Source organism: Lissotriton helveticus, chromosome 1_1 (genome assembly GCF_964261635.1).
Source record: "Lissotriton helveticus chromosome 1_1, aLisHel1.1, whole genome shotgun sequence".
Taxonomy (NCBI): domain Eukaryota; kingdom Metazoa; phylum Chordata; class Amphibia; order Caudata; family Salamandridae; genus Lissotriton; species Lissotriton helveticus.
In genome coordinates this window covers 1,482,907,074-1,482,929,143 of record NC_136057.1, presented here as the reverse complement: position 1 = coordinate 1,482,929,143, position 22,070 = coordinate 1,482,907,074, and positions in this window count along the sequence as shown.

Sequence of the window (22,070 nt, the reverse complement as noted above, 5' to 3'; positions counted from 1 at the left end):
CCGGTGGTGCGCGGAACAGTGGCCGGAGCAGTGGCAGGCGGGGGGGAGAAGCATTGCTTTCTTGGAGTTGTTCCCGCTGGTGGTGGCTGTGACTGTGTGGGCGCGTGAGTTGGCGCACAGGCGCGTGTTGTTCAGGGTGGACAATATGTCGGTGGTACAGGTGGTGAATCGGCAGTCTGCGCGGGAACCTCAGGTGCTGAAGCTGATGCGCGTGTTTGTGTTGAGATGCCTGGAGAACAATATCTTGTTTCGGGCGCAACATGTGCCGGGAGTGGACAATGACATTGCGGATGCTTTGTCTCGTCAACAGTGGCAGAGATTCCATGGGCTAGCCACGGAGGCGGAGGCGGTCAAGACGGAGGTGCCGGAGGAGATGTGGTTGGTGGGAGAGCGCGGGTCGTTCGATTGGTGAGGTCGTCCGTGGCGGTGTCCACATGGAAGAGTTACGAACAGGCTTGGCTGGAGTTTCTGCGTTTTGGAGCGGTAAGGCAGCGGGACAAGTGGCGACGGGAGGAACAGGTGGTGCAATTCATGTTGGGGTTGATGGACAGGGGTCTGGCGAGAGTGACCATTGCGGGTAAGCTGGCGGGTGTGGCGTTTATGGGCAAGCTTTGGTGGGGCTATGCTCCCTCGGCGGGGGAATTGGGAGGGCGTCTCCTGGAGGGTTGGGAAAGAGAAAAGGGGGCCCGGGTACGGCAGAGGCGGCCCATCACGGAGGCAATGTTGGAGGGGTTGTTGAGTCGGTTGCCGGGGGTGTGTAGAGATCAGGAGGAGGCGGTGCGGTTCTCTGCGTTGATGTCGTGGTTGTATTTCGGGGCTTTTCGGGTGTCGGAGTTGGTGGGTTTGAAAGGACAGGCGGGATTGCGGTGGGGGGACGTGGAGTTTCGGGGAAGGGAGGTCGCGGTGAGGCTCCGACGTTCCAAGACTGACCAGAGGGAGAGGGGCACGTGGGTGGTACTGGGTCCGGGGGCCAAGGAGGCGGTGTGTCCGGTGGAGTGGGGGAGGCGGTTGGCGGCCGGTGGAGCGCTGGCGGGTGCAGAGGTTTTTGACAGGGGAGAGGCGGGACGTGTGACGGCCGCGCAGTTGCTATGGGTCCTGCGGCACGCCCTGCGGTCCATGGGTGAGGATCCAAAAGACTTCGGGACGCACTCTTTCCGCATAGGGGCGGCGACGGAGGCGGCGCGCCGGAGTTGGGGGAAGGAGGACATAAAGCGGTTGGGGCGCTGGAAATCGGATTGTTTTAAGACATACATCAGGTTGAGAGGAGTAGTGGTGGAATGAGAAGGTGTGGACTGGTTGCTTACATGTGTCTCTTTTCAGGTGCAGTGGCAGGGCCTACGGCGGCGGCGGTGTCCATTTATGTGGTGGGACATTCTTTCGTTAAAAGAGCAGAAAAGGCCGAATGGGAAAAATGCAGGAGCCTTAACCTGGAATTAGATGAAAAGTTGTTTAAATGCCATTGGAGAGGAAAGGGGGGAATGCGTTGGCACAAGTTGGTGCCGGTTTTAAATAATGTTGTTCGGGGAGGGGTGTGCCCGGATGTTTTGGTAGTTCATCTGGGTGAAAACGACCTGGTGCAATGTAAGGGTTTGGCCCTGGTAAAGCAAATGCGGAGGGATATCTTGGAGATTAAGAGGCAGTGGGCAGGGTGTCACATTATCTGGTCTGAGTTCATTCCGAGGAGATGCTGGAGGGGGGCGGTGAGGCCGGGGGCGATTGACAGAACCAGGAGGAAGATCAACAGGGAGATGAGGGCCTTTTGTGAGAAGGAAGGGGTAGGCAGGATGGAACACCCGGAGCTGACGTATGGAGCTATATATTTTTTCTTGGAGGATGGTGTCCATTTGTCTAGATACGGGATGGAACTGTATGTGGTACAGTTGAAGGAGGCGTTGGACAGGGCGATAGGAGTGAAGCGGTATCCGAAAGTGCAGAGGTCCTAGGGGGGGGTCGAAAGCGGTAAAGGCTTTCGAGTGGCGCTTTTCCCTAGTATAAAGGGGGGGGGTAGGATAGGAGGAAGGAGCTTTACTGGTTGGAAGGGAAGGAGTGTACAGAGGGCAGAGATTAAAACATTGAGCCAGGAGTTTGTGCAAATGACAAGGAGTTTTATGAGGTTGTTGGGGAACTGTTTAGGGGTGGGGGTGGGGGGATTGACAGTTGTGCATATTTAGTTAGCCCTAGTTTTGTGCGGCAAAGGCCAAGGTTGGGGTATGTTCAGGATGCACCTGTTTCCAATAAAAGCGGCCTTTAACACACTATATACCTGTGTCCGGTCGGTTCTTCCCCTCCCCGTCTCCCGATGGGCCCCAATGGGGCTTTGCGGGGGGTGGCCGACCGGAGGGAGGCTCGCCCCCCGGGGATTTTGGGGCTCCGGGAGGAAGGGGAGGGGAAGCATTTTAGAGGACACAGGAAGTGTATGGGTAGTTGGGCTGGCCGGCGGGTTTGGGCTTCTTTTGGGCTGGGTGGGGATAAAACCGGCCATTTTGGGTCACTGGTCACCATTTTGTTGGAACAGTGACCCAGCAGCCGGGGCGGTAAAGAGGTTTTTTGTCCCACCCTCCCTCCCTGTTTTTTATGCTAGCTAGGTTTCGGGGGGGGATACAGTAAGGGTTTTTGTTGGTCTCAGGTGCTTTCTGTGGTAGGGTTTTCGAGTGTGTCGCTAGGAGCAGGTGCGGGGGTGGTTTTCTTTGGGTTGGCGCTTTTCCCTAGTATAAAGGGGGGGTAGGATAGGAGGAAGGAGCTTTACTGGTTGGAAGGGAAGGAGTGTACAGAGGGCAGAGATTAAAACATTGAGCCAGGAGTTTGTCTAAATGACAAGGAGTTTTATGAGGTTGTTGGGGAACTGTTTAGGGGTGGGGGTGGGGGGATTGACAGTTGTGCATATTTAGTTAGGCCTAGTTTTGTGCGGCAAAGGCCAAGGTTGGGGTATGTTCAGGATGCACCTGTTTCCAATAAAAGCGGCCTTTAACACACTATATACCTGTGTCCGGTCGGTTCTTCCCCTCCCCGTCTCCCGATGGGCCCCAATGGGGCTTTGCGGGGGGTGGCCGACCGGAGGGAGGCTCGCCCCCCCGGGGATTTTGGGGCTCCGGGAGGAAGGGGAGGGGAAGCATTTTAGAGGACACAGGAAGTGTATGGGTAGTTGGGCTGGCCGGCGGGTTTGGGCTTCTTTTGGGCTGGGTGGGGATAAAACCGGCCATTTTGGGTCACTGGTCACCATTTTGTTGGGACAGTGACCCAGCAGCCGGGGCGGTAAAGGGTTTTTTTGTCGTAGGTTTAGTTAGGGTGTTTAGAGGGCTTTTGAGCGTCGCGGAGTAGAGATAGCGTCTTGAACTTACTTGTGCTTTCCTGGTCGGTGTCTGCGCGAGGTGATTGTGGTGCGGTGAGGCGACGGGCCGACGCGAGGGACTGAGGAGATCTATGGCATTTAGTTCCTTTTACGAGCATTGTGTAAGTATGATTAATCAAATCCCTCCTTTCTCCAGGCAACATGGTATTAATTGCTCATTGGAGATTACAGACACTGCCCAGAGAAGCATTTGATTTGGACAGGCATTATCCTCAACGCAAGTTTAAAACCCGGTCCAGGGAAGGCATGGCTTGGCAGTTCGGGCTGGACTGTTCCCATGAGGCACAGGGTCAGACTGATTTGCATATAGCCATGTCTCAACTGGGGTGGCTGAGTGGGCTAAAGAACGGTGATGGATTAAACCCAGATCTTTTGACTGGGTGTGAGTGTTTGATTGGTTCGGATGCTCCGTCCATCACCACCCCCTTTTGTACCACTTTTGGCTGCCATAAGTGTGGCAGGGTATGCTCAGACGTGAGTCCCTTGCTCACTTTGCCACTGGATTCAAGCAAGCCGGGCTGAAGACGGCTGTAATGCCAGAAACCGGTCCTCGGAAGCTTGTTTCCGGTCCAGGGAAGGCATGGCTTGGCAGTACAGGCTGGACTGTTCCCATGAGGCACAGGGTCAGACTGATTTGCATATAGCCATGTCTGAACTGGGGTGGCAGAGTGGGCTAAAGAACTGTGATGGATTAAACCCAGATCTTTTGACTGGGTGTAAGTGTTTGATTGGTTCGGATGCTCCGTCCATCACCACCCCCTTTTGTACCGCTTTTGGCCGCCATAAGTGTGGTAGGGTATGCTCAGACGTGAGTCCCTTGCTCACTTTGCCGCTTGATTCAAGCAAGCCGGGCTGAAGACGGCTGTAATGCCAGAAACCGGTCCTCGGAAGCTTTTGTCCGGTCCAGGGAAGGCATGGCTTGGCAGCTCGGGCTGGACTGTTCCCATGAGGCACAGGGTTAGACTGATTTGCATATAGCCATGTTTGAACTGGGGTGGCAGAGTGGGCTAAAGAACGGTGATGGATTAACCCCAGATCTTTTGACTGGGTGTGAGTGTTTGATTGGTTCGGATGCTCCGTCCATCACCACCCCCTTTTGTACCCCTTTTGGCCGCCATAAGTGTGGCAGGGTATGCTCAGACATGAGTCCCTTGCTCACTTTGCCACTGGATTCAAGCAAGCCAGGCTGAAGACGGCTGTAATGCCAGAAACTGGTCCTCGGAAGCTTGTTTCCGGTCCAGGGAAGGCATGGCTTGGCAGTTCGGGCTGGACTGTTCCCTTGAGGCACAGGGTCTGACTGATTTGCATATAGCCATGTCTGAACTGGGGTGGCAGAGTGGGCTAAAGAACGGTGATGGATTAAACCCAGATCTTTTGACTGGGTGTGAGTGTTTGATTGGTTCGGATGCTCCGTCCATCACCACCCCCTTTTGTACCGCTTTTGGCCGCCATAAGTGTGGTAGGGTATGCTCAGACGTGAGTCCCTTGCTCACTTTGCCACTGGATTCAAGCAAGCCGGGCTGAAGACGGCTGTAATGCCAGAAACCGGTCCTCGGAAGCTTGTTTCCGGTCCAGGGAAGGCATGGCTTGGCAGTTCAGGCTGGACTGTTCCCATGAGGCACAGGGTCAGACTGATTTGCATATAGCCATGTCTGAACTGGGGTGGCAGAGTGGGCTAAAGAACGGTGATGGATTAAACCCAGATCTTTTGACTGGGTGTAAGTGTTTGATTGGTTCGGATGCTCCGTCCATCACCACCCCCTTTTGTACCGCTTTTGGCCGCCATAAGTGTGGTAGGGTATGCTCAGACGTGAGTCCCTTGCTCACTTTGCCGCTTGATTCAAGCAAGCCGGGCTGAAGACGGCTGTAATGCCAGAAACCGGTCCTCGGAAGCTTGTTTCCGGTCCAGGGAAGGCATGGCTTGGCAGTTCGGGCTGGACTGTTCCCATGAGGCACAGGGTTAGACTGATTTGCATATAGCCATGTTTGAACTGGGGTGGCAGAGTGGGCTAAAGAACGGTGATGGATTAACCCCAGATCTTTTGACTGGGTGTGAGTGTTTGATTGGTTCGGATGCTCCGTCCATCACCACCCCCTTTTGTACCCCTTTTGGCCGCCATAAGTGTGGCAGGGTATGCTCAGACATGAGTCCCTTGCTCACTTTGCCACTGGATTCAAGCAAGCCAGGCTGAAGACGGCTGTAATGCCAGAAACTGGTCCTCGGAAGCTTGTTTCCGGTCCAGGGAAGGCATGGCTTGGCAGTTCGGGCTGGACTGTTCCCTTGAGGCACAGGGTCAGACTGATTTGCATATAGCCATGTCTGAACTGGGGTGGCAGAGTGGGCTAAAGAACGGTGATGGATTAAACCCAGATCTTTTGACTGGGTGTGAGTGTTTGATTGGTTCGGATGCTCCGTCCATCACCACCCCCTTTTGTGCCGCTTTTGGCCGCCATAAGTGTGGCAGGGTATGCTCAGACGTGTGTCCCTTGCTCACTTTACCACTGGATTCAAGCAAGCCGGGCTGAAGACGGCTGTAATGCCAGAAACCGGTCCTCAGAAGCTTGTTTCCGGTCCAGGGAAGGCTTGGCTTGGCAGTTCGGGCTGGACTGTTCCCATGAGGCACAGGGTCAGACTGATTTGCATATAGCCATGTCTGAACTGGGGTGGCAGAGTGGGCTAAAGAACGGTAATGGATTAAACCCAGATCTTTTGACTGGGTGTGAGTGTTTGATTGGTTTGGATGCTCCGTCCATCACCACCCCCTTTCGTACCGCTTTTGGCCGCCATAAGTGTGGTAGGGTATGCTCGGCCGTGAGTCCCTTGCTCACTTTGCCACTTGATTCAAGCAAGCCGGGCTGAAGACGGCTGTAATGCCGAAACCGGTCCTCGGAAGCTTGTTTCCGGTCCAGGGAAGGCATGGCTTGGCAGTTCGGGCTGGACTGTTCCCATGAGGCACAGGGTCAGACTGATTTGCATATAGCCATGTCTGAACTGGGGTGGCAGAGTGGGCTAAAGAACGGTGATGGATAAAACCCAGATATTTTGACTGGGTGTTAGTGTTTGATTGGTTTGGATGCTCCGTCCATCACCACCCCCTTTTGTACCCCTTTTGGCCGTCATAAGTGTGGCAGGGTATGCTCAGACGTGAGTCCCTTGCTCACTTTGCCACTGGATTCAAGCAAGCCGGGCTGAAGACGGCTGTAATGCCAGAAACCGGTCCTCGGAAATTTGTTTCCGGTCCAGGGAAGGCATGGCTTGGCAGTTCGGGCTGGACTGTTCCCATGAGGCACAGGGTCAGACTGATTTGCATATAGCCATGTCTTAACTGGGGTGGCAGAGTGGGCTAAAGAACGGTCATGGATTAAACCCAGATCTTTTGACTGGGTGTGAGTGTTTGATTGGTTTGGATGCTCCGTCCATCACCACCCCCTTTTGTACCGCATTTGGCCTCCATAAGTGTGGCAGGGAATGCTCAGACGTGAGTCCCTTGCTCACTTTGCCACTGGATTCAAGCAAGTGGGGCTGAAGATGGCTGTAATGCCAGAAACCGGTCCTCGGAAGCTTGTTTCCGGTCCAGGGAAGGCATGGCTTGGCAGTTCGGGCTGGACTGTTCCCTTGAGGCACAGGGTCAGACTGATTTGCATATAGCCATGTCTGAACTGGGGTGGCAGAGTGGGCTAAAGAACGGTGATGGATTAAACCCAGATCTTTTGACTGGGTGTGAGTGTTTGATTGGTTCGGATGCTCCGTCCATCACCACCCCCTTTTGTACCGCTTTTGGCCGCCATAAGTGTGGTAGGGTATGCTCAGACGTGAGTCCCTTGCTCAGTTTGCCACTGGATTCAAGCAAGCCGGGCTGAAGACGGCTGTAATGCCAGAAACCGGTCCTCGGAAGCTTGTTTCCGGTCCAGGGAAGGCATGGCTTGGCAGTTCAGGCTGGACTGTTCCCATGAGGCACAGGGTCAGACTGATTTGCATATAGCCATGTCTGAACTGGGGTGGCAGAGTGGGCTAAAGAACGGTGATGGATTAAACCCAGATCTTTTGACTGGGTGTAAGTGTTTGATTGGTTCGGATGCTCCGTCCATCACCACCCCCTTTTGTACCGCTTTTGGCCGCCATAAGTGTGGTAGGGTATGCTCAGACGTGAGTCCCTTGCTCACTTTGCCGCTTGATTCAAGCAAGCCGGGCTGAAGACGGCTGTAATGCCAGAAACCGGTCCTCGGAAGCTTGTTTCCGGTCCAGGGAAGGCATGGCTTGGCAGTTCGGGCTGGACTGTTCCCATGAGGCACAGGGTTAGACTGATTTGCATATAGCCATGTTTGAACTGGGGTGGCAGAGTGGGCTAAAGAACGGTGATGGATTAACCCCAGATCTTTTGACTGGGTGTGAGTGTTTGATTGGTTCGGATGCTCCGTCCATCACCACCCCCTTTTGTACCCCTTTTGGCCGCCATAAGTGTGGCAGGGTATGCTCAGACATGAGTCCCTTGCTCACTTTGCCACTGGATTCAAGCAAGCCAGGCTGAAGACGGCTGTAATGCCAGAAACTGGTCCTCGGAAGCTTGTTTCCGGTCCAGGGAAGGCATGGCTTGGCAGTTCGGGCTGGACTGTTCCCATGAGGCACAGGGTTAGACTGATTTGCATATAGCCATGTTTGAACTGGGGTGGCAGAGTGGGCTAAAGAACGGTGATGGATTAACCCCAGATCTTTTGACTGGGTGTGAGTGTTTGATTGGTTCGGATGCTCCGTCCATCACCACCCCCTTTTGTACCCCTTTTGGCCGCCATAAGTGTGGCAGGGTATGCTCAGACATGAGTCCCTTGCTCACTTTGCCACTGGATTCAAGCAAGCCAGGCTGAAGACGGCTGTAATGCCAGAAACTGGTCCTCGGAAGCTTGTTTCCGGTCCAGGGAAGGCATGGCTTGGCAGTTCGGGCTGGACTGTTCCCTTGAGGCACAGGGTCAGACTGATTTGCATATAGCCATGTCTGAACTGGGGTGGCAGAGTGGGCTAAAGAACGGTGATGGATTAAACCCAGATCTTTTGACTGGGTGTGAGTGTTTGATTGGTTCGGATGCTCCGTCCATCACCACCCCCTTTTGTGCCGCTTTTGGCCGCCATAAGTGTGGCAGGGTATGCTCAGACGTGTGTCCCTTGCTCACTTTACCACTGGATTCAAGCAAGCCGGGCTGAAGACGGCTGTAATGCCAGAAACCGGTCCTCAGAAGCTTGTTTCCGGTCCAGGGAAGGCTTGGCTTGGCAGTTCGGGCTGGACTGTTCCCATGAGGCACAGGGTCAGACTGATTTGCATATAGCCATGTCTGAACTGGGGTGGCAGAGTGGGCTAAAGAACGGTAATGGATTAAACCCAGATCTTTTGACTGGGTGTGAGTGTTTGATTGGTTTGGATGCTCCGTCCATCACCACCCCCTTTCGTACCGCTTTTGGCCGCCATAAGTGTGGTAGGGTATGCTCGGCCGTGAGTCCCTTGCTCACTTTGCCACTTGATTCAAGCAAGCCGGGCTGAAGACGGCTGTAATGCCGAAACCGGTCCTCGGAAGCTTGTTTCCGGTCCAGGGAAGGCATGGCTTGGCAGTTCGGGCTGGACTGTTCCCATGAGGCACAGGGTCAGACTGATTTGCATATAGCCATGTCTGAACTGGGGTGGCAGAGTGGGCTAAAGAACGGTGATGGATAAAACCCAGATATTTTGACTGGGTGTTAGTGTTTGATTGGTTTGGATGCTCCGTCCATCACCACCCCCTTTTGTACCCCTTTTGGCCGTCATAAGTGTGGCAGGGTATGCTCAGACGTGAGTCCCTTGCTCACTTTGCCACTGGATTCAAGCAAGCCGGGCTGAAGACGGCTGTAATGCCAGAAACCGGTCCTCGGAAGCTTGTTTCCGGTCCAGGGAAGGCATGGCTTGGCAGTTCGGGCTGGACTGTTCCCATGAGGCACAGGGTCAGACTGATTTGCATATAGCCATGTCTTAACTGGGGTGGCAGAGTGGGCTAAAGAACGGTGATGGATTAAACCCAGATCTTTTGACTGGGTGTGAGTGTTTGATTGGTTTGGATGCTCCGTCCATCACCACCCCCTTTTGTACCGCATTTGGCCTCCATAAGTGTGGCAGGGAATGCTCAGACGTGAGTCCCTTGCTCACTTTGCCACTGGATTCAAGCAAGTGGGGCTGAAGATGGCTGTAATGCCAGAAACCGGTCCTCGGAAGCTTGTTTCCGGTCCAGGGAAGGCATGGCTTGGCAGTTCGGGCTGGACTGTTCCCATGAGGCACAGGGTTAGACTGATTTGCATATAGCCATGTTTGAACTGGGGTGGCAGAGTGGGCTAAAGAACGGTGATGGATTAACCCCAGATCTTTTGACTGGGTGTGAGTGTTTGATTGGTTCGGATGCTCCGTCCATCACCACCCCCTTTTGTACCCCTTTTGGCCGCCATAAGTGTGGCAGGGTATGCTCAGACATGAGTCCCTTGCTCACTTTGCCACTGGATTCAAGCAAGCCAGGCTGAAGACGGCTGTAATGCCAGAAACTGGTCCTCGGAAGCTTGTTTCCGGTCCAGGGAAGGCATGGCTTGGCAGTTCGGGCTGGACTGTTCCCTTGAGGCACAGGGTCAGACTGATTTGCATATAGCCATGTCTGAACTGGGGTGGCAGAGTGGGCTAAAGAACGGTGATGGATTAAACCCAGATCTTTTGACTGGGTGTGAGTGTTTGATTGGTTCGGATGCTCCGTCCATCACCACCCCCTTTTGTGCCGCTTTTGGCCGCCATAAGTGTGGCAGGGTATGCTCAGACGTGTGTCCCTTGCTCACTTTACCACTGGATTCAAGCAAGCCGGGCTGAAGACGGCTGTAATGCCAGAAACCGGTCCTCAGAAGCTTGTTTCCGGTCCAGGGAAGGCTTGGCTTGGCAGTTCGGGCTGGACTGTTCCCATGAGGCACAGGGTCAGACTGATTTGCATATAGCCATGTCTGAACTGGGGTGGCAGAGTGGGCTAAAGAACGGTAATGGATTAAACCCAGATCTTTTGACTGGGTGTGAGTGTTTGATTGGTTTGGATGCTCCGTCCATCACCACCCCCTTTCGTACCGCTTTTGGCCGCCATAAGTGTGGTAGGGTATGCTCGGCCGTGAGTCCCTTGCTCACTTTGCCACTTGATTCAAGCAAGCCGGGCTGAAGACGGCTGTAATGCCGAAACCGGTCCTCGGAAGCTTGTTTCCGGTCCAGGGAAGGCATGGCTTGGCAGTTCGGGCTGGACTGTTCCCATGAGGCACAGGGTCAGACTGATTTGCATATAGCCATGTCTGAACTGGGGTGGCAGAGTGGGCTAAAGAACGGTGATGGATAAAACCCAGATATTTTGACTGGGTGTTAGTGTTTGATTGGTTTGGATGCTCCGTCCATCACCACCCCCTTTTGTACCCCTTTTGGCCGTCATAAGTGTGGCAGGGTATGCTCAGACGTGAGTCCCTTGCTCACTTTGCCACTGGATTCAAGCAAGCCGGGCTGAAGACGGCTGTAATGCCAGAAACCGGTCCTCGGAAGCTTGTTTCCGGTCCAGGGAAGGCATGGCTTGGCAGTTCGGGCTGGACTGTTCCCATGAGGCACAGGGTCAGACTGATTTGCATATAGCCATGTCTTAACTGGGGTGGCAGAGTGGGCTAAAGAACGTTGATGGATTAAACCCAGATCTTTTGACTGGGTGTGAGTGTTTGATTGGTTTGGATGCTCCGTCCATCACCACCCCCTTTTGTACCGCATTTGGCCTCCATAAGTGTGGCAGGGAATGCTCAGACGTGAGTCCCTTGCTCACTTTGCCACTGGATTCAAGCAAGTGGGGCTGAAGATGGCTGTAATGCCAGAAACCGGTCCTCGGAAGCTTGTTTCCGGTCCAGGGAAGGCATGGCTTGGCAGTTCGGGCTGGACTGTTCCCTTGAGGCACAGGGTCAGACTGATTTGCATATAGCCATGTCTGAACTGGGGTGGCAGAGTGGGCTAAAGAACGGTGATGGATTAAACCCAGATCTTTTGACTGGGTGTGAGTGTTTGATTGGTTCGGATGCTCCGTCCATCACCACCCCCTTTTGTACCGCTTTTGGCCGCCATAAGTGTGGTAGGGTATGCTCAGACGTGAGTCCCTTGCTCACTTTGCCACTGGATTCAAGCAAGCCGGGCTGAAGACGGCTGTAATGCCAGAAACCGGTCCTCGGAAGCTTGTTTCCGGTCCAGGGAAGGCATGGCTTGGCAGTTCAGGCTGGACTGTTCCCATGAGGCACAGGGTCAGACTGATTTGCATATAGCCATGTCTGAACTGGGGTGGCAGAGTGGGCTAAAGAACGGTGATGGATTAAACCCAGATCTTTTGACTGGGTGTAAGTGTTTGATTGGTTCGGATGCTCCGTCCATCACCACCCCCTTTTGTACCGCTTTTGGCCGCCATAAGTGTGGTAGGGTATGCTCAGACGTGAGTCCCTTGCTCACTTTGCCGCTTGATTCAAGCAAGCCGGGCTGAAGACGGCTGTAATGCCAGAAACCGGTCCTCGGAAGCTTGTTTCCGGTCCAGGGAAGGCATGGCTTGGCAGTTCGGGCTGGACTGTTCCCATGAGGCACAGGGTTAGACTGATTTGCATATAGCCATGTTTGAACTGGGGTGGCAGAGTGGGCTAAAGAACGGTGATGGATTAACCCCAGATCTTTTGACTGGGTGTGAGTGTTTGATTGGTTCGGATGCTCCGTCCATCACCACCCCCTTTTGTACCCCTTTTGGCCGCCATAAGTGTGGCAGGGTATGCTCAGACATGAGTCCCTTGCTCACTTTGCCACTGGATTCAAGCAAGCCAGGCTGAAGACGGCTGTAATGCCAGAAACTGGTCCTCGGAAGCTTGTTTCCGGTCCAGGGAAGGCATGGCTTGGCAGTTCGGGCTGGACTGTTCCCTTGAGGCACAGGGTCAGACTGATTTGAATATAGCCATGTCTGAACTGGGGTGGCAGAGTGGGCTAAAGAACGGTGATGGATTAAACCCAGATCTTTTGACTGGGTGTGAGTGTTTGATTGGTTCGGATGCTCCGTCCATCACCACCCCCTTTTGTACCGCTTTTGGCCGCCATAAGTGTGGCAGGGTATGCTCAGACGTGTGTCCCTTGCTCACTTTACCACTGGATTCAAGCAAGCTGGGCTGAAGACGGCTGTAATGCCAGAAACCGGTCCTCAGAAGCTTGTTTCCGGTCCAGGGAAGGCTTGGCTTGGCAGTTCGGGCTGGACTGTTCCCATGAGGCACAGGGTCAGACTGATTTGCATATAGCCATGTCTGAACTGGGGTGGCAGAGTGGGCTAAAGAACGGTAATGGATTAAACCCAGATCTTTTGACTGGGTGTGAGTGTTTGATTGGTTTGGATGCTCCATCCATCACCACCCCCTTTCGTACCGCTTTTGGCCGCCATAAGTGTGGTAGGGTATGCTCGGCCGTGAGTCCCTTGCTCACTTTGCCACTTGATTCAAGCAAGCCGGGCTGAAGACGGCTGTAATGCCGAAACCGGTCCTCGGAAGCTTGTTTCCGGTCCAGGGAAGGCATGGCTTGGCAGTTCGGGCTGGACTGTTCCCATGAGGCACAGGGTCAGACTGATTTGCATATAGCCATGTCTGAACTGGGGTGGCAGAGTGGGCTAAAGAACGGTGATGGATAAAACCCAGATATTTTGACTGGGTGTTAGTGTTTGATTGGTTTGGATGCTCCGTCCATCACCACCCCCTTTTGTACCCCTTTTGGCCGTCATAAGTGTGGCAGGGTATGCTCAGACGTGAGTCCCTTGCTCACTTTGCCACTGGATTCAAGCAAGCCGGGCTGAAGACGGCTGTAATGCCAGAAACCGGTCCTCGGAAGCTTGTTTCCGGTCCAGGGAAGGCATGGCTTGGCAGTTCGGGCTGGACTGTTCCCATGAGGCACAGGGTCAGACTGATTTGCATATAGCCATGTCTTAACTGGGGTGGCAGAGTGGGCTAAAGAACGGTCATGGATTAAACCCAGATCTTTTGACTGGGTGTGAGTGTTTGATTGGTTTGGATGCTCCGTCCATCACCACCCCCTTTTGTACCGCATTTGGCCTCCATAAGTGTGGCAGGGAATGCTCAGACGTGAGTCCCTTGCTCACTTTGCCACTGGATTCAAGCAAGTGGGGCTGAAGATGGCTGTAATGCCAGAAACCGGTCCTCGGAAGCTTGTTTCATGTCCAGGGAAGGCATGGTTTGGCAGTTCGGGCAGGACTGTTCCCATGAGGCACAGGGTCAGACTGATTTGCATATAGCCATGTCTGAACTGGGGTGGCAGAGTGGGCTAAAGAACGGTGATGGATTAAACCCAGATCTTTTGACTGGGTGTGAGTTTTTGATTAGGTTCGGATGCTCCATCCATCACCACCCCCTTTTGTACCGCTTTTGGCCGCCATAAGTGTGGCAGGGTATGATCAGACGTGAGTCCCTTACTCACTTTGCCACTGGATTCAAGCAAGCCGGGCTGAAGACAGCTGTAATGCCAGAAACCGGTCCTCGGAAGCTTGTTTCCGGTCCAGGGAAGGCATGGCTTGGCAGTTCGGGCTGGACTGTTCCCATGAGGCACAGGGCCAGACTGATTTGCATATAGCCCTGTCTGAACTGGGGTGGCAGAGTGGGGTAAAGAACGGTGATGGATTAAACCCAGATCTTTTGACTGGGTGTGAGTGTTTGATTGGTTTGGATGCTCCGTCCATCACCCCCCCTTTTGTACCGCTTTTGACCGCCATAAGTGTGGCAGGGTATGCTCAGACGTGAGTCCCTTGCTCACTTTGCCACTGGATTCAAGCAAGCCGGGCTGAAGATGGCTGTAATTCCAGAAACCGGTCCTCGAAAGCTTGTTTCCGGTCCAGGGAAGGCATGGCTTGGCAGTTCGGGCTGGACTGTTCCCATGAGGCACAGGGTCAGACTGATTTGCATATAGCCATGTCTGAACTGGGGTGGTAGAGTGGGCTAAAGAACAGTGATGGATTAAACCCAGATCTTTTGACTGGGTGTGAGTGTTTGATTGGTTTGGATGCTCCGTCCATTACCACCCCCTTTTGTACCGCTTTTGGCCGCCATAAGTGTGGCAGGGTATGCTCAGACGTGAGTCCCTTGCTCACTTTGCCACAGGATTCAAGCAAGCCGGGCTGAAGACGGCTTTAATGCCAGAAACCGGTCCTCGGAAGCTTGTTTCCGGTCCAGGGAAGGCATGGCTTGGCAGTTCGGGCTGGACTGTTCCCATGAGGCACAGGGTCAGACTGATTTGCGTATGGCCATGTCTGAACTGGGGTGGCAGAGTGGGCTAAAGAACGGTGATGGATTAAACACAGATCTGTTGACTGGGTGTGAGTGTTTGATTGGTTCAGATGTTCCATTCATCACCACCCCCTTTTTTTACCACTTTGTTCGCCATAAGTTGGCAGGGTATGCTCAGACGTAAGTCCCTTGCTCACTTTGCCACTGGATTCAAGCAAGCCGGGCTGAAGACGGCTGAAATGCCAGAAACCGGTCCTCGGAAGCTTGTTTCCGGTCTAGGGAAGGCATTGCTTGGCAGTTCGGTCTGGACTGTTCCCATGAGGCAGAGGGTCAGACTGATTTGCAAATGGCCATGTCTGAACTGGGGTGGCAGAGTGGGCTAAAGAACGGTGATGGATTAAACCCAGATCTTTTGACTGGGTGTGAGTGTTTGATTGGTTCTGATGCTTCGTCCATCACCACTCCTTTTTGTACCACTAATTAAAGTAGGCTCCTTGTAGCAGTCCACAAGACCCTTATGATGTATGAGGTCAAAGATAACCTTTATTGAAAGCTATCCTAGTGGTAGCTATGGAGAGCAGCCTGCAGGCTTAATCTTGCAGGAATATAAAGCAGCTTGTTTTGCCAGACTATCACCTCCTAAATGACTAAATGAAAGGAGTACCACACAGTGTTTATATAAAAGTATGTATGTATTAATACAACACTCTCTACTAGTCTCTATGTGAGACTAGGGCATAAAGCACACAATACTGAATCAACGGCCCCTCGCGGCGGGATGCCTGGCTTTCACCTTGTGGATACCCTGCCGGGGTATCTCACAGGGGAATACCAGGACGGGTTCCCTAAGCAAGCGCCTTGATACCTTCGGGTGATACGTGCGCTATATAAGTCGCAATACAATAGGAAATTCGTAAATAGCACAATACACAGCGGGCTCCAGGGGGAGACCGAACCATATAAAAAAGAAATGGTATAACAACAATGACTTAACTAGACACAGTACCTATAGCAAGTAGAATCGCTGGGACCCCAAGGAACCACTCAGAGGAGTGACACAGGGAGCCCATGGAGGACGTGTGCAGTACGGAAACACAGACGCGTGCTCTGTGCAACTCTATAGGAAAGTCTCAGTTGTCAATTTGCTAGTTAAGGACACTTCTGAGAGGACTTCGACCAAAACCCTTTGGAACATAGGAGGTTCTAAGGCCAAACCACCAGTGAGTACTGAGGTACCAGTGTTACCTATCCCAGAGGAGCCGGTTGCATTGGTGTCAAGTGGCGTCGAAAACTTTTGCTGTTTTCAATGGAGAGCTGCAAAGAAGTACTGCTGCCAGGAAGGTGAAGAGTGTCTAGTGGAATCCAAGCCTGGATTCAAGGTGAGAAGAACCTGAAAGCAGAGGGGACAGAGTTTGGGTCACTTCTGGTGACCAGGGGCTCGGTAGTTGAATGCCCACCGATGTGGGGTGCTTCAGGTGAGAAGGAGGGTTGCTTGACTCTGCAGCCACGGGGACCAGGAGATGTCTAGGATGCCCATAATCCAGAGGTGAGCTGTCCCACGAAAGATGTTGAGAGCTGAGGGGTCGAGGTTCGGCTGGAGCACCAACAGGCCTTTGCAACTGTAGCCCATGTGGTCAGAGGAAACAGGTTATGGTGTGGACCAGCAAGATCAAGGGGACTCTCCAAGCAATGGAGAGTCAGAACACATCTGGAGCAACCAGGTAAGCCCAAGAATTCTCAAGGTGGCCCTCGCTAGGACCCACAGGCCAACGGACCAGGTATCGTGAGGAGACCTCAAGAAAGTCTGCAAAGCACCAGCCCACCGGACACTCGTAGAGTGGAGGACAGAAATCTTCAGTGCAAATACTGCTCGGGGTCAGGACTACATGGAGTTCAAAGCACAGGCTCAGGAATCATCACTAAGCATATGCAACTGCAAAAGTATGCAGTGCACAGGGGTTCAGATTGCACAGTCCCCACGAGGGATACTGGTCTCAGAATCACTAAGAGGTCAGATCAACCTCAGGGACCTTTGGGAACCCACCGCCTGTGTTGCAAAAATCTTCTTTGCCTGCTTTTGTGAGGAGTAACTCCTTTACTCCAAGGGAGATTCTTCAGTCATCAAGCGTCATGCAGGCAGTCAAAGTACTTGGTTTCTTCCTAGCAGTGTCTTGCCCAGGTAAAATCTAAAGTCATGTGATAAGGTAACCCACTTTATACCCATGGGAAGGGGTTGGAAAGATTCTGTGGACCCTCCTAGTGTAGGGGCAGGACAGAGGGGTGGCTACACCCATGTCCTTTGTCCAGTTTCGCACCAGAGCAGGAGCTAATGGCTCCCAGAACTGGTTAGAGCTGGACTATGCACAGGGACACCAAATGTGTCCCCAGTGCAGACTTTCTGGTACTCAGAGAGTGCACCCACCCAGCCCTATTACACAAAATCCTGTCTGGCAGGTGGTTACACCTCCCTGTGACAGGATGCTTATTGGCATGCCTCTGTGCGAGCTTGGCTCAGCAGCAGGAGGGCAGAGCCGTGTCTGTGGCTGGCAGCATCCATTTTGTGCTGCCCAGGTCGAGAAAGCTGGTACCGGGTAGACCGGTGACCCATATATGTCCCTTTAGAAGGGTAGAATCATACTTCCCACAACAGTTACTGGTGTGGAGGTATGATTCCAAGGTGTTTGACACCAAACACGACATGTTTCTAAGCAGCCGTTTTAAAGTTAGCATTTAACGCAAGGTTATAGTTCACTTAAACATATATGTCTGGCTGCATCACAGACAATCCGGGAGAATTGTCTCCGAAGGCTGCAGAGGGGCTCTGCTCATGCAGGGGCACCCACTCACGTAAAACCCAGCACCCTTCCTTCAGGATTGTGATAAGGCCTGCCATAGGGGTGTCTGATAGGTATTTAAGTGCAGTTATTTAGATCGATATAGTGAACCTATATCTCAGTAAGTGGCTCAAACACCATCCTACACAGTCTGCAGTAGTCGTCCTGTTGTGTCAATTTGAATGGCCTCTTGTGGGTGGCATAATACATTCTTCATCCCATGGGAGGCCTCTGGGGTACCCACGCCCTGGATACATGGTGAACCATATACTAGGGACTGATAAGGGTACCCCAGAATCCAATCTGGAGTATACCTAAAGTACATGCATTGCAATTTAAGGGAGAAAGCAGATAGACTTGGGTCCTGGATAGCAGGATCCCAGTCAGACTAGGCCAAAAACAGTGTGACATCAGCAAAAAGTGGGGGTAACCATAAGAAGCAGATACTACTTTCCTACAGTCACCCTGTCTCTTTCCCCAAATCTGCCGTTGGGGTGGTAGGTGTAATCTGCAGTATACGCAAGTATATTGCACATGTGAGCTCCTGGTACACTCCTGAAAGATGCTTCATGCATGCTCCCAATCGTTTCTCAAACTTGGGTAGGTTGTGGCTGACAACCGCTGTCAATTTTTCCACCCCCAGTAGGTCCCACAGATTGTGGAGTCAATCTGCATGTGTTGAGACAACAATAGTGCCCCATTTTGATAGTAGGACTTGTTTTGACGCACATAATGCTAAAGTGATAGCTTTTCCTTTATTAGAATGTAGCGGATATGTTTGTGTGTTGGGTAGTCCGAACAGGACATAGCTAGGAAAACAGGGTATTTCGGTATCAAAAAACTGATCATTATCAGCCAACACCTCCCTCCAATACCTATGTAACTTGGGGCAGTGCCATAACAGGTGGTTGAGCTAGCCTGATTGGGCGCAATGCCTCCAACACGTGTCTTCTCTTCTGTTTTGCCATTGTGCCAGACGAGCTGGGGTGTAGTACCAGTAGTGTGCTAATTTTACCAGTGTCTCATTGCCGGCGGCGCTTATAGCGGACGTGCACGCGCGTTGTAGGATGTCCGTTCATTCTTTGTCAGTGAAACGGTGCTCGCACTCCAGCTCCCACCTTTTCCTGGCCGGCACTTGCAGGGGGGTACTCTCTGTATTTAGAAAGGAGTATATGTCGGATAAAATGCGGGAGTCGTCTTTTCTGGATAAGGCCAACGCTCAAACAACGTCACTTGCCTGCTGGCATGAGGCCTAATATTGGGAAGTGTCACCCAGTGTTGGATTGCCAAATAGTTCCAATATTCTGAATCTAGGAGCCCAAAGTCTTGCTGGACCGCTTTAAAATCCAATAGACCTCTCACATCAAATAGATCCCCAATTAGTTTGCAATTTGCCTCCTGTCAGTGTGTGAAGGCTTTCTCTTGTGTGGCCTGCGAAAAGTCTGGGTTCCCTATGATTGGTGTAAGTGGGTAAATCAGCGTCGAGAGCTGTTTAGAGGAGTACACCCTGTCCCAAACACCCATAGTGGCTCTAATCATTGGCGATATATAGAAACCCGGCGGGTGGTGTTTACGCTTGAACCATGGGATTTTCCAGTTGTGGGCTCCTGCCACCGCATGGTCCAGAAAACACCAAAGTTTCTCTGTCATTAGATGCTGCCATTCGACCATGTGGCGTTATTGTGCAGCCTGATAATACTTTTCCAGGTTTGGTATACCCAGAAGACCCTTGGCTATTGGCAGGTAGATCCGCTCACTCGCCATCCAGGCCCGCTTACAAGCCTGTATAAAGGACTCGAGAGCTGCCTGTAGTTTTTTCAAAATGGGAGCAGATTGTGCCAGTGGCATCACCTCCATAAGGTAGAGAATTTTTGGCAACAGGGTCATTTTGACAGCTGCTCTGCAACCCACCCAGGAAATGGAACCACCATGCCAGGATTGAATGTGGGATCTCACTGTCTTTAAAAGATCTGAGTAGTTATGTGTTACTGAGTCTTCTATAGTAGGGAGAATATGAATACCCAAATATTGAATTTCCCATTGCGCTCACTGAAAAGGAACCTACGACACCAACCGTAGTTGCTCATAATGCGGGATAGTGATATTAAGTGCTTGGGTCTTGGTAGTATTCACTTTAAAGCCTGAGACCTCACCAAATACTGTGAGTTCCTCAAGGAGGGGGGCAGTGAGTGACAGAATTTGTGATGGCCAGCAACACATCGTCAGAGTATAGAGCTATTTTATGAGATTGGCCTCCCATCCAGACTCCCTCTATCTGTGGATGGTGTCGGATGTGTTCCGCCAACGGCTCCATGTGGAGTGCAAACAGGAGTGGTGAGAGCGGACAGCCCTGGCGGGTCCCCCTAGAGGTTAAAAAGGATGTTGTTTACCGTAACCAGTGCTTTTGGCCCCACATACCCAGCCCAGATCCACCGCCGGAATCTAGGACTGAAGCCCGCAATTTCCAGCAATGTTTGTAAGAATGGCCATTGGACGCGAACAAAGGCCTTTTCCGCGTCTATCGATAAAAACAAGGTCGGTTTTTGAGAAGGCCGGGTCTTACCTAGTAGGTGAAAAAGCCTTTTGGTGTTGTCCCCACATGTGCAGCCTGCTATAAAGCCGGACTGGTCAGGCTCGATCAGCCCCGGCATATACCCACCCAGTCGGTCTGCTGATATCCCTGTAAATATCTCTGCATCCATATTTAAGAGGAATATGGGATGGTAGGATGTATAGTGGTGAGGATCTTTCCCTGGTTTGGGCAGCACTGTTATTATTGCCATATGCATTGATTCCGTAAGCTTCCCAGTCTCATTGCAGCTTTGTTATTGGGGCCTGCGCGATGTAAGGAATGCAGTCCTCCGGAGGTTTCCCCTCCGCCTGTAAAGGTGTGCATAAAAGCGACCAAATTCCGCTGCTATGTCCTGGTCCCTTGTGATATGCTGGTCGTTACCGTCTATGAGGCCCTGCATGCGTCTAGAGTGTACCTGTGTTCGCAACCTGTGTGCCAGCAACTTCCCAGCTTTGTTTCTCCCGCATAATATTTCTGTCACGTTCGTAGTAACGCATACTTTGCGGCATCCATGTCCAGCGCTCTAATCTGTTTACACGCTATAGCCATTTGCTGCCTAGTTTTGTGTGAGCCTGTGTATTAGTGGGCCTCTTCTAGCTCTTGAACAGTACCTTGTAGGCTGGCGTGTTTCAATGCTCTCTCCTTGTTGAGTCTGGCTTCTATCACTATATACGTGCCTCTAATGACCACCTTAAGAGCCTCCTAGAGTGTTGCTATTGCAGTGTGTGGTGTATCGTTGATGGTAAGATAGTCCACAATAGCTTTCTCCACTTCTTTGATCGCTGCGTCATAGGATAGCATTTTAGGATTGAGACGCCATGATCCACAATTCCAGCGCGTGGTCGGAAGGTGTAGGTCCAGCTGGATGGGAGCATGGTCAGACAGGGACGCCACGTCAATGGTGGACTGCGTTACTCTCGGTCTCAATGGAGCCAAAATGAGAAAATGACTGATTCTAGCATAGGATTGGTGAGCAGCAGAGAAAAAAGAGTAAGAGCGTGTGGTCGGGTGCAATGTCCACCAAATGTCTGCCAACCCAGCCTCTGCTAGCCAGCGTGTTCCCTGCGGGATAAACATCCCTGAGTTCCCTGGTCATGGGGGAGTTCTGTCTGCTGCGGCATCCATTACCAAATTAAAATCACCCCCCATTACAAGATTGGAGTTTGGAGATCTTAGTAAGCACCTTGCTTAGCGCCTGCAGTATAAAGTGCTCTTGTAGTTCGGTAGGTGCATATATGGAGGCTATTGTGAGTGTATGTTGGGCGAGGGACACCCTTAGGGACTACAGACGTCTGTTAAGGGGAAAGGGTTTCTTACAGGTCAGACCTGCCTTACTTTATCTTCAACTGCTTAACGATCCTTGGGAGATTTTTAACAATGCCAGTTTTCTAGTGGAAGCAGTTAGTCTTAATAAAAAAAGGAACCCTATGTTAAAATCTGTACGACCTTATAGCATATAACCTCTGCTTTATTTTTTATGAAATTATTCTTAATTGTGTTTTAAGCTCTTTTGCATTAGAAAATCGACCCTGCTGTATTAATTCTTAAAAAAAAATTGCTTATAAGTCTTACTGGGTTACATGATTTTATTATATTGTGCAATGTGTACTGTACTTTTATGATTTTAATTAATTGAATAAAGTGATTTGACTGTCTGACTGACAATAAAACAAAGGCCCCAACTGGTGCACAACTTGCAGTTCTGTATTGAGGGTCCATGTCATTTGTCGTATTTGGAGAGTGGTATGGCGGTCCGCAGCCCCTGTCGCAACCGATTAGCAGTGATGAAGATATGTATGTGTCCCATGGGGAGGTGGCCAGTTCCCATCTAGAGGTTTTAAAGGCCATTTGAGGTGCAATCAGTTGGTTTCTCTTTCTGGAGATTGGTGCTGCACTGTTAATTGCTATGACATGGCAGAGCGCTCCTTGATGCTTTCAGACTTAGTTGGCCTACTTATTTGCTGTTGCAGGCGATTTGTTGAGTGTCGTCCTCGTCTCAAACCT